This window comes from Arachis hypogaea, chromosome 4, assembly GCF_003086295.3.
Source record: "Arachis hypogaea cultivar Tifrunner chromosome 4, arahy.Tifrunner.gnm2.J5K5, whole genome shotgun sequence".
Classification (NCBI taxonomy): domain Eukaryota; kingdom Viridiplantae; phylum Streptophyta; class Magnoliopsida; order Fabales; family Fabaceae; genus Arachis; species Arachis hypogaea.
This window is the reverse complement of record NC_092039.1, coordinates 53609500-53629183: the sequence shown is the minus strand read 5'-3', so window position 1 is coordinate 53629183 and position 19684 is coordinate 53609500.

Here is a 19684-nt window from a genome sequence, read left to right as displayed (position 1 = left end):
GTTATGGTCATTACGAGTACACCGTAATGTCTTTTGGGTTGACGAACACTCCTGCGGTATTCATGGATTACATGAATAGAGTTTTCCGTCCATTTCTGAATAAATTCGTTGTTGTCTTCATTGATGACATACTGATTTATTCCAAGACTGAAGAAGAGCATGCGGAACACTTGAGGACCGTGTTGCAGATTCTAAAGGAGAAGAAACTCTATGCAAAGCTGTCTAAGTGTGAGTTTTGGAAGAGTGAGGTAAAGTTTTTGGGCCATGTGGTGAGTAAGAAGGGAATAGTCGTAGATCCAACTAAGGTGGAGACTGTGATGGATTGGAAGCAACCAACCACCGTGACGGAGATAAGGAGTTTTCTGGGTTTAGCTGGCTATTACCGAAGGTTTATCAAGGGCTTTTCACAGATAGCTTTGCCAATGACAAAGTTAACCCGCAAAGACACTCCGTTTGTTTGGACTCCTGAGTGCGAGGAGAGCTTTCGTTACGTTATCGATCGGAGTGTTGTGCTTTCGAGTTGCGATTTTTGTTTACCCCCTTTTTTTTTCAAAGGCTCCTAGTTATAATCAATCATTCATACTACTATACGTACTAGATTTTTATTTTAGAGGTCGTAATACCTTGCCATCTCTGAATTATGACTTAAGCATAAGACTCTGTATGGTAGGGTGTTACATCCACCAAGTTCTTATCCCCTCTTCCTAACCCTTATCCCTTTCTTCTTCTACTAATAATAAGGATCTTCTTTGTCCATATATAGAGGATTCCTCTTCCTTTTCTCTTTCTCTTCTCTTTCATATGAGCAGGAATAAAGAAAAAGGCACTCTTGTTGAGGCAAGGAAGAAACATAGAGGAGCTCAAAAAGCACCATTGGTCCTTCAAGAAGGCGCCACCCTCACTAAGGTGGATTCATTCCTTGTTCTTATTTTTTTTCTGCTATTCGGTTTTTATGCTATATGTTTATCTATGTTTTGTGTCTCTACTTCATGATCATTAGTATTTAGTAACTATGTCTTAAAGTTATGAATAACTCCAAGAATCCTTCACCTCTCTTAAATGAAAAATGTTTTTAATCCAAAAGAACAAGAAGTACATGAGTTTCGAATTTATCCTTGAATTTAGTTTAATTATATTGATGTGGTGACAATACTTTTTGTTTTCTGAATGAATGCTTGAAACAGTGCATATTTTTGATCTTGTTGTTTATGAATGTTAAAATTGTTGGCTCTTGAAAGAATGATGAAAAAGAGAAATGTTATTGATGATCTGAAAAATCATAAAATTGATTCTTGAAGCAAGAAAAAGCAAAAGCTTGTGCGAAAAAAAATTGGCAGAAAAAAAAAGAAAGAAAAAGAAAAAAAAGCAAGCAGAAAAAGCCAATAGCCCTTAAAACCAAAAGGCAAGGATAAAAAGGATCCAAGGCTTTGAGCATCAATGGATAGGAGGGCCCAAGGAAATAAAATCCAGGCCTAAGCGGCTAAATCAAGCTGTCCCTAACCATGTGCTTGTGTCATGAAGGTACAAGTGAAAAGCTTGAGACTGAGTGGTTAAAGTCGTGATCCAAAGCAAAAAGAGTGTGCTTAAGAGCTCTGGACACCTCTAACTGGGGACTCTAGCAAAGCTGAGTCACAATCTGAAAAGGTTCACCCAGTCATGTGTCTGTGGCATTTATGTATCCGGTGGTAATACTGGAAAACAAAGTGCTTAAGGCCACGGCCAAGACTCATAAGTAGCTGTGTTCAAGAATCAACATACTTAACTAGGAGAATCAATAACACCATCCGAAATTCTAAGTTCCTAGAGAAGCCAAACATTCTAAACTTCAAAGGAAAAAGTGAGATGCCAAAACTGTTCAGAAGCAAAAAGCTACAAGTCCGGCTCATCTAATTATAATTAATATTCATTGATATTCTGGAATTTATAGTATATTCTCTTCTTTTTATCCTATTTGATTTTCAGTTGCTTGGGGACAAGCAACAATTTAAGTTTGGTGTTGTGATGAGCGGATAATTTATACGCTTTTTGGCATTATTTTTAGGTAGTTTTTAGTAAATTCAAGCTACTTTTAGGGATGTTTTCATTAGTTTTTATGTTAAATTCACATTTCTGGACTTTACTATGAGTTTTTGTGTTTTTTTGTGATTTCAGGTAATTTCTGGCTGAAATTGAGGGACCTGAGCAAAACTCTGATAAGGAGGCTGACTAAGGACTGCTGATGCTGTTAGAATCTGACCTCCCTGCACTCGAAATGGATTTTCTGGAGCTACAGAACTCCAAATGGCACGATCTCAACCGCTTTGGAAAGTAGACACCAATAGCTTTCCAGCAATATATAATAGTCTATACTTTATTCGGGAATTGACGACATAAACTGGCGCTCAACGCCAGTTCCATGTTGCTGTCTGGAGTAAAACGCCAGAAACACGTCACGACCCGGAGTTGAACGCCCAAAACATGTTACAACTTGGCGTTCAACTCCAAAAGAAGCCTCAGCTCGTGGATAGATCAAGCTCAGCCCAAACACATACCAAGTGGGCCCCAGAAGTGGATTTATGCATCAATTGCTTACTCATGTAAACCCTAGTAGCTAGTCTAGTATAAATAGGATAATTTACTATTGTATTAGACATCTTTGGTCTCAGTTTTATTTTATTCTTCATCTGAGGAGACTATTGATCACGTTTTGGGGGGCTGGCCATTCGGCCATGCCTGAACCTTTCACTTATGTATTTTCAACGGTGGAGTTTCTACACACCGTAGATTAAGGGTGTGAAGCTCTGCTGTACCTCAAGTTCTAATGCAATTACTACTATTTCCTATTCAATTCTCTTTATTCCTATTCTAAGATATTCGTTGCACTTCAATTTGATGAATGTGATGATTCATGACACTCATCATCATTCTAACCTATGAACGCGCGTGATTGACAACCACTTCCGTTCTACCTTAGGCCGGGCGCGTATCTCTTAGATTCCTTAAACAAAATTTTTGTGGTATAAGCTAGATTGATGGCGGCATTCATGAGAATCCGGAAAGTCTAAACCTTGTCTGTGGTATTCCGAGTAGGATTCTGGGATTGAATGACTGTGACGAGCTTCAAACTCCTGAAGGCTGGGCGTTAGTGACAGACGCAAAAGAATCAAGGGATTCTATTCCAACCTGATTGAGAACCGACAGATGATTAGCCGTGCTGTGACAGAGCATTTGGACCTTTTTCACTGAGAGGATGGGATGTAGCCATTGACAACGGTGATGCCCTATATACAGCTTGCCATAGGAAGGAATGAAAGAACTGGAAGGAAAAAGTAGGAAAGTAGAAAAAGAAAGGCCACAGTATCTCCATACGCCTATCTGAAATTCCCACCATTAATTTACATAACTATTTCTATCCTATTTTAATTATCTTTATTTTATGTTTATTATTTATTAATTTTCGAAAATCCATAATCAATTACTATCCGCCTGACTGAGATTTACAAGATGACCATAGCTTGCTTTATACCAATAATCTCTGTGGGATCGACCCTTACTCACGTAAGGTTTATTACTTGGACGACCCAGTACACTTGCTGGTTAGTTGAACGGAATTGTGTCCACACAAGAACAAAGAGTACAACATTGATGATCACAATTTCGTCCACCAGTCAGCAGCTAGCAGATTACTCAGAGGTTTGGTGATTTTTGAAAAATCTTTAATAAACCTCCTATAGAATCCTGCATGCCCCAGAAAGCTTCTGATTGCCTTAACATTGGCAGGTGGTGGTAATTTTTCAATTACCTCTACCTTAGCTTGATCCACCTCTATTCTCTTGTTCGAAATTTTGTGCCCAAGGACAATTCCTTTAGTCACCATAAAGTGACATTTATCCCAGTTTAAAACCAGGTTAGTCTCTTGGCACCTCTTTAGAACAAGTGCTAGATGGTCAAGACAAGAGCTGAATGAGTCTCCAAATACTGAAAAGTCATCCATGAATACTTCCAGAAAATTTTCCACCATATCAGAGAAAATAGAGAGCATGCACCTTTCAAAGGTTGCAGAGGCATTTCACAGACCAAATGGCATCTTTCTGTATGCAAATACTCCGAATGGACATGTGAATGTTGTTTTCTCTTGATCTTGGGGATCTACTGCAATTTGATTATAACCTGGATATCCATCCAAGAAGCAGTAGTATTCATGACCTGCTAGTCTTTCTAGCATCTGGTCTATGAATGGTAAAGGAAAATGATCCTTTCTGGTAGCTGTATTGAGCCTTCTGTAATCAATACACATACGCCACCCTGTAACTGTTCTTGTAGGAACCAGTTCATTTTTTTATTATGATCCACTGTCATGCCACCCTTCTTAGGGACGACTTGGACAGGGCTTACCCAGGGGCTATCAGAAATAGGATAAATAATCCCAGCCTCTAGCAATTTAGTGACCTCCTTCTGCACTACCTCCTTCATGGCTGGATTCAGCCGCCTCTGTGGTTGAACCACTAGCTTAGCGTCATCCTCTAATAGGATCTTGTCCATGCATCTGGCTGGGCTGATGCCCTTAAGATCACTGATGGACCACCCAAGAGCTGTCTTGTGTGTCCTCAACACTTGAATTAGTGCTTCCTCTTCCTGTGGCCCTAAGGTAGAGCTTATGATTACAGGAAAAGTGTCACCTTCCCCCATAAATGCATATTTCAGGGATGGTGGTAATGGTTTGAGCTCGGGTTTAGGAGGTTTCTCCTCTTCCTGAGGGATTTTCAAAGGTTCTATTATTCTCTCTGGTTCCTCCAGATCAATCTGAACATCTTTAAAGACATCTTCTAGCTCTGATTCGAGACTCTCAGTCATATTGACCTCTTTTACCAGAGAGTCAATAATATCAATGCTCATGCGGTCGTTTGGGGTGTCTGGATGCTACATAGCTTTGACAACATTCAACTTAAAATCGTCCTCATTGACCCTCAAGGTCACTTCCCCTTTTTGGACATCAATCAGGATTCATCCAATTGCTAGGAAAGGTCTTCCTAGAATGAGAGTTGCACTCTTGTGCTCCTCCATTTCCAGCACCACAAAGTCAGTGAGAAAGGCAAATGGCCCAACCTTGATAATCATGTCTTCAATCACGCTTGATGGGTATTTAATGGAGCCATAAGCAAGTTGGAGACATACCCGGGTTGGTTTGACTTCTTCAGTCAAACAAAGCTTTCTGATAGTAGATGTAGGTATTAGGTTGATACTTGCCCCAAGATCACATAGAGCTTGCTTGGTACAAGTACCCTCTAATGTGCATGGTATCATAAAGCTTCCGGGATCTTTAAGCTTTTCTGGTAAGCTTTTTAGAATGACTGCACTGCATTCTTCAGTGAGGTAAACTTTTTCATTTTCTCTCCAATCATTCTTATGACTTAAGATCTCTTTCATGAACTTAGCATAAGAGGGTATTTGCTCAAGTGCCTCTGCAAATGGAATATTTATTTTAAGATTCCTGAGATAGTCTGCAAAGCGGACAAATTGCTTATCCTGTTCCACTTGGCAGAGTTTCTGAGGATAAGGCATTTTGGCTTTGTATTCCTCAACCTTAGTTGCTGCAGGTTTATTGCCTACAGATGTGGGTTGAGAAGCCTTTTTAGAGGGATTGCTATCAGCACTTGTATGTGTCTGATCCCCCACTAGCATTTGAATGCCAGGGGTGGATGCTGGAGTGGCGTTAGACACCAACTCCTTACCTGTTTCTGGCGTCTGAATGCTAGAACTGAGCTTCCTTTGGGCGTTCAACGCCAACTCCTTGCCTGTTTCTGGCGTTTGAACGCCCGAACTGAGCATGGGTTGGGCGTTTGATGCCAGCTCTCCACCCTTTTCTGGCGTTTGAACGCCAGAATTATTCCTCTCTAGGCTCTTATTGTCCTCAGAGGGATTTTGGATAGCAGTTTGTTCATTTCTTGGCTTCCTGCTGCCTTGAGGTGAGGTATTTAATGTTTTCCCACTTCTTAATTGAACTGCTTGGCACTCTTCTGTTATTTGTTTTGATAACTGCTATTCTGTTTGCTTCAACTACACTTCCATATTCATATTAGCCATTCTTGTGTCTTGTAGTATCTCCTTGAATTCGGCTAGCTGTTTTGTTAGAAAATCTAATTGCTGATTGAATTCAGTAACTTGTTCTGCAGGACTGAGTTCAGCAGTTACTGTTTTAGCCTCTTCTTTCATGGAAGGTTCACTGCTTAGGTACAAATGCTGATTTTTGGCAACTGTATCAATGAGCTCTTCAGCTTCTTCAATTGTCTTTCTCATGTGGATAGATCCACCAGCTGAGTAGTCTAGAGAAATCTGAGCTTTCTTTGTAAGCCCATAATAGAAGATGTCTAACTGTACCCACTCTGAAAGCATTTCAGAGGGGCATTTTCTTAGCATCTCTCTATATCTCTCCCAGGCATCATAAAGGAATTCATTATCTCCTTTTTTAAAGCCTTGGATGCTCAACCTTAGCTGTGTCATCCGTTTTGGAGGGAAATATTGATTCAAGAATTTTTCTGACAGTTGTTTCCATGTCCTTATGTTAGCCTTAGGTTGGTTATTTAACCACCTCTTAGCTTGGTCTTTTACAGCAAATGGAAACAGTAACAATCTGTAGACATCCTAATCTATTTCTTTATCATGTACTGTGTTAGCAATTTATAAAAACTATGCTAGAAACTCTGTAGGTTCTTCCTGTGGAAGATCGGAATATTGGCAACTTTGCTGCACCATGATAATGAGCTGAGGATTCAACTCAAAACTACTGACTCCGATGGAGGGTATACAGATACTACTCCCATATGAAGCAGTAGTGGGGTTAGCATATGACCCCAGAGTCCTTCTGGACTGTTCATTTCCACTTAGGTCCATGATGGAGAAAGGGAAATGACGTGGATTTATTTTATTTATTTTATTATTATAGAGAAAATTTCGAAATAATAAAATAAAATAAAATAAAAACTAAAAAAATAACAATAAAAATTTGAAAATATTTTATGAAGATTTTTAAAAAAGTGAGGAGAGAGAAAGTGGTTAGGAAGTTTTGAAAAAGATATGATTTTAAAAAAACTTGACAACTAAGATATGATAAGATAAAATTTTGAAATTGAAATCTGAATTTTTATGAAAAGTTTCGAAAAAAATTGTTTAAAAATAGTTAGAAAAAATAAATTTTTTGATTTTTGATTTTTATTATGAAAGAGAAAAACACACAAAAGACACAAGATTTAAAAATTTTAAATTCAATGCTCCTTGTTTTCGAAAATTTTGGAGGGAAAACACTAAGGCACACCAAAGTTAAAAATTTTAAGATCAAAATTCAAAGAAGACTAAAAAATACTTTGAAGATTCACAAGAATAACAAGAACAAAAGATAGAACACCAAACTTAAAATTTTTAGAAAACCACAATAAAATTTTCGAAAATTAAAGAAAAATTAACAAGAGAACACCAAACTTAAAGTTTGGCACAAGATTTAATCAAAGAAAAATTATTTTTAAAAAGATTTTAAAAAAGAAAAACTCAAATGGGTAACTATTCCCAAGAAAATAGACACATTTAACAAATGTAAGGATTGAACAGATAAAAACTATTTTTTTATGACAAAAACACAAAGGACACCAAACTAAAGAAAAATAATATTTTTGAAGAAATTTTTTTTTAAAAAGGAATAATAAAAGATGCAATTCTAGTGACTCTAAACCAAAAAGACAAATTTTTCCTAATCTAAGTAACAAGATAAACCGTCAGTTGTTCAAACTCGAACAATCACCGACAACGGTGCCAAAAACTTGGTGCACGAAAATTACACTCACACTATGTAATTCCGCACAACTATCCAGCAAGTGCACTGGGTCGTCCAAGTAATACCTTACGTGAGTAAGGGTCAATCCCACGGAGATTGTTGGCTTGAAGCAAGCTATGGTTATCTTATTATTCTTAGTCAGGATACCAATAGGGTTCTTTAGTTTCAATTGTAAAAAGTGAAAGAGCATGAAACGAGTAATTGTTATGCAGTAATAGAGAATGTGTTGGAGTTTTGGAGATGCTTTGTCTTTTGAATTTCTGCTTTCCCCCTGTATTCTTCTTCACGCACGCAAGGTTCCTCTTATGGAAAGCTGTGTGTTGGTTGATCACCGTTGTCAATGGCTACCATCCGTCTTCTCAGTGAAAATGGTCCAGGTGCACTGTCACCGCACGGCTAATCATATGTCGGTTCTCGATCATGTCGGAATAGGATCTATTGATCCTTTTGCGTCTGTCACTACGCCCAACACTCGCGAGTTTGAAGCTCATCACAGTCATCCAATCCCTGAATCCAACTCGGAATACCACAGACAAGGTTTAGACTTTCCAGATTCTCAAGGATGCTGCCAATGGATTCTAGCTTATACCACGAAAACTCTGATTAAGGAATCCAAGAGATACTCATTCAATCTAATGTAGAATGGAGGTGGTTGTCAGGCATGCGTTCATAGGTTGAGGATGGTGATGAGTGTCACGGATCATCACCTTCTTCATATTGAAGTGAAAATGAGTATCTTAGATAGAGAAAAGTGTTTTTGAATAGAAAACAGAAATAATTGCATTAATTCATCGAGACGTTGCAGAGCTCCTCACCCCCAACAATGGAGTTTAGAGACTCATGCCATCAAAAAGTACACAATTCAGATCTAAAATGTTATGAGATACAAAATCAGTCTCTAAAAGTTGTTTAAATACTAAACTAGTAACCTAGGTTTACAGAAAATGAGTAAACTAAGATAGATAGTGCAGAAATCCACTTCTGGGGCCTACTTGATGTGTGCTGGGGCAGAGACCTGAGCTTCTCACGTGCCTAGGCTGTTTCTAGAGTTAAACGTCAGGTTGTAACATGTTTCTGTCGTTTAACTCCAACTTGCAACCTGTTTCTGGCGTTCAACGCCAGAATGCAACATGTAACTGGCGTTAAACGCCAGTTCACGTCATTTATCTTCAAGCAAAGTATGGACTATTATATATTGCTGGAAATCCTTGGATGTCTACTTTCAAACCCAATTAAGAGCGTGCCAATTGGATTTCTGTAGCTCCAAAAAATCCATTCCGAGTATAGGGAGGTCAGAATCCTACAGCATCAGCAGTCCTTTTTCAGCCTGAATCAGATTTTTGCTCAGCTCCCTCAATTTCAGCCAGAAAATACCTGAAATCATAGAAAAACACACAAACTCATAGTAAATTCCATAAATATGAATTTTTCCTAAAAACTAATAAAAATATACTAAAAACTAACTAAAACATACAAAAAACTACATGAAATTACAACTAAAAAGCGTATAAAATATCCGCTCATCAACCCACGCGTACGCGTGACAGACGCCACGTGCAGAAATTACAGAAAATGCTTCTAGTGATTTCTGAACCATCTTTTGTCGCAGATCCATGTCCAAAAGCACAGATTAGAGGCTATAAAGTGGGGAATCCATCCATTCATCAGGAGAACAATTCATACAACATTCATAATTCACAATTTTAATCTTTAGAGGTAATTTTTAGAGAGAGAGGTTCTCTCGTCTCTCTTAGGTTTTAGGAATTAGGATTTGTTCATACCCTGGGTCGAGCTATCCGACTCGGGATGTTTAGCGACAAGGCGGCCGACCTCTTCAGGTCAGACTATCCGACCTCTTCTCAAAGAGCTCGGCCAAATTACCAAGAAAGCCCAGTAAAGGGCCCAAATTTAGGAACACGACCCAAATCCAAAGGCATCCCAAGCCTATAGAGATAAGGGCGGTTCCTTTGGAGATACGAGGACCCCAGTCAAAGATAAGATAAGATCATATAAGATAACTACCTTATTTTATCTAAAAAGATCACTCCCCACCAATATAAATACGCTGGAGCACCCCGGTATAACTCATACTCTGATTCTACAAAAAACCTGCTTAATACCCTTGCTAACTTAAGCATCGGAGTCCCTTGCAGGTACCACCCCCCTCCGGTGACGAAGGATCAGCACCATCACCAAGTCCAACAAGTCAGACACAACAACTCCGACCAATACAGAAGATCTCGTCTGAGATCAACCTACAGTTTTAGGCAACCCTCAAAACATTGGTGCCATTGCCGGGGAACCTGGAAGTCATCCCATCACCATGGCGGACGACCATGACAACGACCACAATTCAGATCTAGAGGATAGAACACCGCACAAAAATGCGGACACTACACCAAAGGATACTCTTCAACTTAACAACAAAAAGAATTCTCCAAATACGGGAGCCATGGAGGCGCTTCAAGATCATTTAAAACAACTTGAAGAAAAAGCCCTACATCAACGAGAGGCTGAGAAAGATCTACAAAAGGAAATAAGGCGACGCCGGGAATTGGAGGACAAACTCCTAAAACTTGAAGCCGATCTCAAGACCAAAGCTAACCGATCCCCTCATGAGGATAGCTCCCGCAAAGAACAAGATCTATTCACCAAGGAGATCATGAAGACCAAAATCCCAAAAGACTTTAAACTCCCGGATATGACTTTGTACGATGGCACTACTGATCCCGGCCATCATCTCAGTAATTTCAGAAGTAGAATGTACCTCACCGACGCCTCAGATGCAGTTCGTTGCAAAGCCTTTCCGACTACATTAACAAAGACGGCAATTAGATGGTTCGACAATCTACCTCCTAGGTCCATCTCGAGTTTCGATGAGTTAGCTAAAAAGTTTTTGGCCAGATTCTCCATCCAAAAAGACAAAGCTAAGCACGCCCCAAGTCTAACTAGGAATTAAGCAAGGAGAACGGGAAAGTCTTCGCAACTACATGGAAAGATTCAACAAAACGTGCCTGGACATACAGAACCTACCAACAGAGGCTGCCATTATGGGCCTCATGAATGGCTTACGAGATGGACCTTTTAGCCAATCTATATCGAAAGAACACCCCACATCTCTGAACGAAGTGCAAGAACGAGCGGAGAAGTACATCAACATGGAGGAAAACTCTCAACTGGGAGAGACCTCAAAATCTAGATTCACCTATCCCTCCTAGAATAAGGACAAAGAGTCCAAAAAGAAGGAAGATTGACATGGAGAAAAAAATAAAAAATACCACAATTACACCCCTCTTCGGGTGTCCCTTGTGGATGTCTACAGAGAGGTTTGCCACACTGAAAAAATACCTCCAGCTCGACCACTCAAAGGCAAAAAAGGAGGAGGAAATCGGACCAAATATTGTGAATACCATCGAATCCGTGGGCATTCCACCAACGACTATTTTGACTTAAAGAATGTCATAGAAAAACTAGTAAGAGAAGGGAAATTAGATCGATATCTGGCCACCCGGGATGATGAGCAAAGAAAAAGAAGAAGGGAAGAAGATATCGGACGAACCGAGGGATCACCTCGTACACCAGAAAGACACGTCCACATGATACACGGCGGATTTGCGGGAGGAGGAATCTCCAAGTCATCTCACAAAAGATATCTTAAAGAAGTATATCATGTTGAGGGGAAGGAGGAAGCACCCGACATCCCCGCAATTACTTTCACTAAAGAAGACGCATCCGATATCATCTCAGGACACGATGATCCCATGGTCAACACTGTTATACTGGCAAACGCAAATCTCCACCACACGTTGATAGACCAAGGGAGCTACGCCGATATCTTGTTCAAAACTGCCTTCGACAAGCTCGGCCTGGAAGAAAAAAGAACTTAGAGCATATCCGAATAGCTTGTTCGGACTAGGAGACACCCCGGTTCAACCGCTTGGATACATCTCGCTACACACAACCTTTGGAAAAGGAAACCGGTCAAGAACACTCAAGACATATTACATCGTGGTCGATGTAAGTTCAGCCTACAACGCCTTAATAGGTTGGACAACATTGAATCAACTCGGCGCAATAGTCTCGACTCCACATCTATGCATGAAATTCGCAACTGCAGAAGGGATAGGTACAATAAAAGCATACCAGAAGACGGCGTGCTGCTGTTACCATGAAAGCCTAAACCTCAGAGGCAGAGGAGAAGAATTCCACACAATCGAACTCGGTGGAGTGTAGAGGAGGGAAGAACTCTGCCCACAACCCGAAGGTGAAGTAGAGAAAGTCTAGATCGGGGACAACCCAGACCAAACAACCAATATCGGTACAATCCTAAAAGGAGACATAAAAGAATCACTCATATAGTTCTTGCGAGATAACGTCGACCTTTTTGCTTGGAAGGCCGCAGACATGCCAGACATAGACCCCAATTTAATATGCCACAAGCTATTAGTTTACCCAGGATCTCGGCCAGTACAGCAGAGGCATAGAAAGCTCGAACCAGAACGATCCAAAGCTGTGGAAGAGCAGGTACAAGCTTACTGGAGGCAGGATTCATAAGAGAAGTCAAATACCCACTATGGCTAGCTAACGTCATCTTGGTGAAAAAATCAAATGGGAAGTGGCGAATGTGCACCGACTACACTGATCTCAACAAAGCCTGCCCAAAAGATCCTTATCCACTCCCAAGTATCGACGCTCTGGTAGATGCCTCCTCAGGATATAAATACCTCTCGTTTATGGACACATACTCGGGATACAATCAAATCCCAATGTATCCACCTGACCAAGAAAAAACTTTCTTCTTAACCCCAAAAGCAAACTACTGCTACATCGTCATGACTTTCGGTCTTAAAAATGCGGGAGCTACTTATCAGAGACTAATGAATAAGATCTTTACGGATCACATCGAAAATATCATGGAAGTCTATGTGGACGACATGTTAATAAAGACACAAAATGAAGAGACGCTATTGTCCAACCTGACTCAAGTATTCGACACTATAAGACGGCATGGCATGTGACTCAATCCTGCAAAATGCACCTTCGCAGTAGAAGCTGACAAATTCTTGGGTTTTATGTTCATACAAAGAGGAATCAAGGCAAACCCGGATAAGTGTCGGGCCACACTCGACATGAAGAGTCCGACTTGTGTCAAAGAGGTACAACAACTCAACGGGAGGTTGGCAGCCTTGTCCAGATTTCTAGCTGGATTGGCAATAAGATCTCTTCCCTTCTACGCCACTCTAAGGAAGGGAAAGAAGTTTCAATGGACAACAGAGTGTGAGCAAGCCTTCCAGGATTTCAAATGGTTCCTGGGACAGCCACCTATCCTAACTCGGCCACGGGAAGGAGAGCCACTCATATTGTACCTCGCGGTAGGAAGTCGGGCAGTAGCCTCAGCACTAGTTCGAGAAGACGACGGTGGACAACAACCCATATACTTCATCAGTAAAGCATTACAAGGATCCGAGATGAACTACCAAAAAATAGAAAAATTTTCCTACGCTCTCATACTAACATCTCGGCGACTTTGTCCATACTTCCAAGCTCACACCATTAAGGTTCGAACCAACCAGCCCAAAAAAGGAATTTTACAGAAAATAGACCTAGCGGGCAGAATCTTGCAATGGACAGTCGAGTTGTCTGAATTTGATCTTCAATACGAAGCTCGGACAGCCATCAAATCACAATACATGGCTGACTTTATTGCAGAATTTACAGACGCACTGAAAATCCCCACGGAATGGAATCTCTACGTGGACGGCTCCTCAAATAAAACTGGAAGCGGCGCAGGTGTGATAATTGAAAGCAACCAAGGAACCCAAATCGAACTCTTCCTCAAATTCGAGTTCTCTGCCTCGAACAACCAAGCGGAATATGAGGCACAACTAGCTGGTTTGAAGCTAGCTAGGGAGGTTGGAGCTCAAAAGCTCATCATCTTCAGTGACTCACAAGTAGTCACTTCACAAATAGCAGGAAGCTACCAAGCCAAAGATCCTACCATGAAAAAGTACTTGGACAAAACCAGGAAACAGCTCGGACAACTCAGAGAATATGAGGTCCATCACATACCCCGAGAACAGAATGCCTGAGCTGACGCACTCTCAAAACTAGCCAGCACCAAACCAGGGGGCAACAATAGAAGCATCATCCAAGAAATTCTGCAGAATCCATCAATCTCAGAAGAAGAGAAAGTCCTAGCAATAACAGGTCAGGATCAAGGATGGATGACTCCCATAATTAATTACCTCAAAATAGAAACACTTCCCACAGAGGAAAAGGAGGCAAAGAGGTTAAAACGAGAGGAGCAATACTACACTATCATAAACAACACTCTATACAAAGAGGAATTTCAATACCATTGTTAAAATGTGTGCCGACTTCTAACACAAAGGAAGTTCTAGAAGAAGTACATAGCGTCATTTGTGGCAATCATCTTGGGGCGCAAGCACTTACCAAAAAAGTACTCCGGGCAGGATTTTATTGGCCAACTCTACAAAAGGAAGCCACAGAGTTCGTAAAAACATGTCCACCATGTCAGAAACATGCCAATTTTCACATCGTCCCGCCAGAAGAACTCATTAGCGTGACCTCACCGTGGCCATTTGCAAAATGGGGACTCGACATTCTCGGACCCTTCCCTCAAGAGTCGGAACAAGTTAAATTCCTCAGAGTAGGGGTAGACTATTTCATAAAGTGGATCGAGGCAGAACCCCTAGCTAATGCCACTGCTCAAAGAAGCCAAAAATTTCTATATAGGAACATTGTCACAAGGTTCGGGGTTCCATACTCCATTACTACAGACAATGGTATCCAGTTCAAGGATGCAGGTTTCAGAAAGTTGGTGGCCAATTTGAACATAAAACAGCAATTTACTTCCGTAGAACATCCCCAAGCCAATGGGCAAGCTGAAGCCGCCAACAAAGTCATATTGGCTGGGCTGAAATGAAGATTACAGGACGCAAAGGGAGCCTGGGCCGAGGAGCTCCCACAAGTCCTATGGGCATACCGAACAATGCCACATTCCACCACAAAGGAATCACCCTTCCGATTAGCATACGGAATGGAGGCAATAATCCCAATAGAGATTGAAGAAGGGTCACCTAGAGTGATCCACTATAGTGAAGAAGCCAACTACCAACTTCAAAGGGAAGAACTCGACCTACTTCCAGAAGTCAAAGAAAGAGCTAGGATTAGGGAAGAATCATTAAAATGTCGAATGGCTTCAAGATATAATCAAAAGGTAGTACAGTGAGTTTTTGCTGAGAACGACCTCATCCTAATTCGAAATGATATCGGAACAACTCGACCTGGAGAAGGAAAGATGGCAGCAAACTGGAAAGGACCCTACCAAGTCATAGAAGTACTTGGAAAGGGCTATTACAGACTGTCCAAACTCGATGGGCGAGAGCTTCCTAGGTCATGGCACGCCTGCAACCTAAGAAGGTACTATAATTAGGGATGATAAAGGGTCTTAGGATAAGGCGCACTCTTTTTCCTGAAAAGGTTTTTTGATAAGGCGCCAAGCCAAGACCTACAAATCACCCGACTTAGAGAGATAAAACTCTCGCATGTATATATTTGCATTTTCTTTTGAATAAAATTTGTTTAGATCTTCTACAAATTCTCAAGCCGCATTAATCTGAAACATTCATTGTCCGATTATAAAGCTACAAATCGGCAGAAAGTGAAAATCAAATTCACTGCATGATCACGATAAAGACCAACAGAGATGAAAACCAAATTCATTAAAAGGTCGACCAAACGAGGATTAAACTCAATTTCTACAAAATTGGCAAAGATGAAAATAGAAGAACGCAAGAAGTTATCGAAAGTGATCCATAGGAAGGACCTGACGAGGTCCTAATAAAATGGATTGCTAAAAAATAACTTAAAGACTGGCCGACATAAAAAAGTCATACCAGTCGCAATAACCAAATTTATAAGTAAATCCCTGGAAAGAGGTTTGGCTAGCCCTATAAAAGAGGATTACTATAACTGAGAAGGACCCGACATGATGAAGTCGGCCCAAAACATAAAAGTTATAAAAGTAATCCCTGAAAGAGACCTGAACAAGGTCCAAGAAAGAGGATTACAAAAATAACTTAGAAGGGCCCGACATGATGAAGTCGGCCCAAAACATAAAAGTTATAAAAGTAATCCCTGAAAGAGACCTGAACAAGGTCCAAGAACGAGGATTACAAAAATAACTTAGAAGGGCCCGACATGATGAAGTCGGCTCAAAACATAAAAGTTATAAAAGTAATCCCTGAAAGAAACCTGAACACGGTCCAAGAAAGAGGATTACAAAAATAACTTAGAAGGGCCCGACATGATGAAGTCGGCCCAAAACATAAAAGTTATAAAAGTAATCCCTGAAAGAGACCTGAACAAGGTCCAAGAAAGAGGATTACAAAAATAACTTAGAAGGGCCCGACATGATAAAGTTGGCCCGAAACACAAAAGTTATTAAAGTAATCCCTAAAAGAGACCTGACAAAGGTCCAAGAAAGAGGATTACTAAAAATAACGTAGAAGGGATTGGCATGATGAAGTCGGCCTCCCACAAACAAGTTATAAAAAGTAAATCCTTGAAAGAGACCTGACAAAGGTCCAAAAAGTAGGATTACTAAAAATAAACTTGTGACCAAACTAAGGAAGCCAACATACAAGTTGGACCTAAACATCCGCAACCTCAAGCCACAAGTATAAAAAGGTAATCCAAAGAGGTCGGATAATAAGGTACCAGACAAATGCAGACCAACATGTCGTAAAAAAGCACAAGTCATAAGAAGAACAAAACTCAAGAGGCCACCAAAGTCAGCCCCAATAGCCTGAAAACTACTTTGTTTTTCAAAATAAAGTTGCCAAATAAGCAACTAGGAAAGTAGCAAAAGTCAGAAACACCATCTACAAATATAAAAAGTTCAAAAGCCCACAAGTCGGGCTGTCTACATAAACATCATGAATAATCATTGGGGATCCAAAGACTTCTCGGCAGCATCAACACAGGGTGAAGGAGGACTTGTCTGAAGAGGCACCGCATCCACAGTCCAATCATCCCGGTTCAAGATGTGACAATCAAGTTCCGAATCAGGACGATCGACCTCAGCAGTGGGAGTCAAAGAGGTTGGCACAACAGAGGTTTTTGTGGCAGGCAGTGAAGGACGATCGACATCATCATCATCATCATCATCATCAGGAACAATCTTACCATCCCTAACAATGTTGTCCAGATTAAAAAGGGAAAGGTCAAGCTCCGGTGCAAGAACTCGAACTTGCTCCCTCAGATTCTCATAAGCAGCATTAACACTGGCTACAAGGTGACCTTGAAGTTCGGTATAATTGGCCCGGAAAGATTCCAAGCTGTTCCTGAGATCCATCATCTTTTTATAGGTGGTAACATAGCTATCCTTATGTTTTAACGCTGTGTCCTCAGCTAATTGTACAGCGGCCACCAGACCAATAGCCCAAGTCTTTTCCCCCTCCAACTCCTTCTCCAGCTTGGTCACTTTCACCTCAAGCTCCTCTTTGAAACCCTTAATCTGGCCAAACTCTGATTTTGCCTCTTCCATAAAGGTCTTGGTAGTATGGATAGGAAGATCTTCAGCGGTTCGGTATAAAACTGCTCCCATGTGTGCCAGTTTAATGCCACTTCGAGTGATAAAATCCAAATGATGAAGAATGGATACATCATCAGTAGACATGACACCATAAGGAGCAATCTGTTGATCAACAAACCCGACAGCATCAAAGTCGGGAGCATCCAAATTAAAAGGCTCGACAGTCCGGGGTCTTTTTGGAGGAGGAACGTCGGTAGGAGAAGAGGTAGCAGTAGAAGTTTGTGAAGGATCAACTAAACGAACACAAGGAGTAGGGATCATCCTCCTCAGTCCAGGAGAGCTCGGAACCAAAGGCTTCGATGAAACCTGAGAAGACCCCTCCCCGGCTGTTCCGAGGGTTACCTAAAACTGTAGGTCGATCTCGGACGAGATCTTCTGTGCTGGTCGGAGCCGATGTGTCCGGCAGGTGTATAGCGGCCAGAGCTGGTGTGTTCGACTTGTGGGATTGAGAATGATGCTGATCCCTTGTCACTGAAGGGTGGGGGGTACCTACAAGGGACTCCGATGCTTAAGTTAGCAAGGGTATTAAACAGGTATTGAGTAGAATCAGAGTATGAGTTATATCTGGGTGCTCCAGTGTATTTATAATGGTGAGGAGTGACCTTCTATGGATAAGATAAGTTAGTTATCTTATCTTATCTTTATCTTCAAGTGAGGTCATCTTATCTTCAAGGGAACCACCCTTCTCTCTGTATGCTTGGGCTGCCTTAGGATTTGGGGCGTGTTCCTCTATTTGGGCCTTTCTTTGGGCTTTCCTGGTGACTTGGCCGATCACTTAGGAAAGAGGTCGGGTTGTCCTGACCTGAAAAGGTCGGTCGCTTTGTCTGTCGAACATCCTGGGTCAGACAGCTCGACCCAGGGTATGAACAGTGCCCCTGCTTGAGGTCGGTCTTCTTCTTTTTTGAGGTCGAGTCCTTGACTTTGGTCCTTCTTTGGTGAAGCTAAACTCAAGCATCTTGTTGATTCCTTTGTAGCAGTTTTTGAATGTAGAACGTTTCCTCTAAAAGCGCGCGCTTTTATATCGGCGCTTTGGGAACGTGCGAGGGCTTAATGCTTTCATTAATTTTAGCATTAATTGCCCCGTTTCCCTTTGGCTCTTTACTTTCATTTTGAAAACCCAGAAACGGTTTCTCCCCTTCGCCCTTTTCGTAACTTCTTTTCTCCGCTCCTTTCGCTCTCTTTTTTTCATTTGCGCTTCTACTTTCTTGTGTTGCAGCGTCGCTTGGCATTTTTTCTGGAGCTTCTGTTTTCGCCTGGAGTTTTGAAGTTTCGCGTTCTTTCTTTTGCTTGAGAGAGGGCGTTTCCAGATTTCGTCTTCCATCTTCAATTTCTTTGAAGCTTGCCGCTCTTTCAGGTTGGTACTAGCTTTCTTGCTTCTTTCGTAGCTTCGTCTTCAGTTTTTAGGTGAAGCTTTGATTTTGCATGTTTGAAAGTTTGAATCTTTTCGTGGTCTTGTATTTGCTTGTCACTGTAACATGTTTTTCCTGTCTCTCTTTTATGCATTCTCTTGGCATTTCTGTTGAGGCTTTCTAGGGTTTTATTGTTGCTTTTGGTTATTTCCTGTCTTTGATGATTTCTACTTGGCGTGCTTTGATTTTTGGGAATGCTTTTTGCTTGGTAGACTGTAATGACTTTTTGTGTTTTTCTTTGATGAAAAATGTTTGCTGTTTTGAATTCTTTCTGAGAAATGCTAGGGTGCAAGCTGTAGATCTTGCCTGGAAACCTTGCTTTGTTACTACCTCCAAAGGATGCCCTAGGACTTTGGTTTGAGTCTTGGGGTTTTCCTTTTCTTGTTTCTTCACCTGTATCGTATTGACCGAGTTGTTTTCTCCCTTTGTCCGGGATGTTTTTAGTAACCCCATCTTCTTTTCTTACTTATAGGATTAGTTGGCCTCATGTCTCCTCACAATAACATTGTAGATATGTCTTCCAAAGTTCCCGAGGGGATGTCCGATTGGCTGGACTCCCTTGTTTTGTTGTGTGTTTCTGTTGTGGATGCTGAATTTTGCACAGAGCTGAGGAAGCGCCATAGGATTTGTGGTAACAATGCCCGTGAAGAGGATTACGAGCTTGTTGCTCCTGATTCTGATGAGAGAGTTTGTTTTCCGACTTCCATTGAGAGGGATCGTCCCTTCTTCTATGCCTATAAATACTTCTTCAGTCAATTGAACGTTACTTTTCCTTTTACTGATTTCGAGACCGACCTGTTGTGGTCGTGTAATATTGCCCAATCCCAGCTTCACCAAAATTCCTGGGGTTTT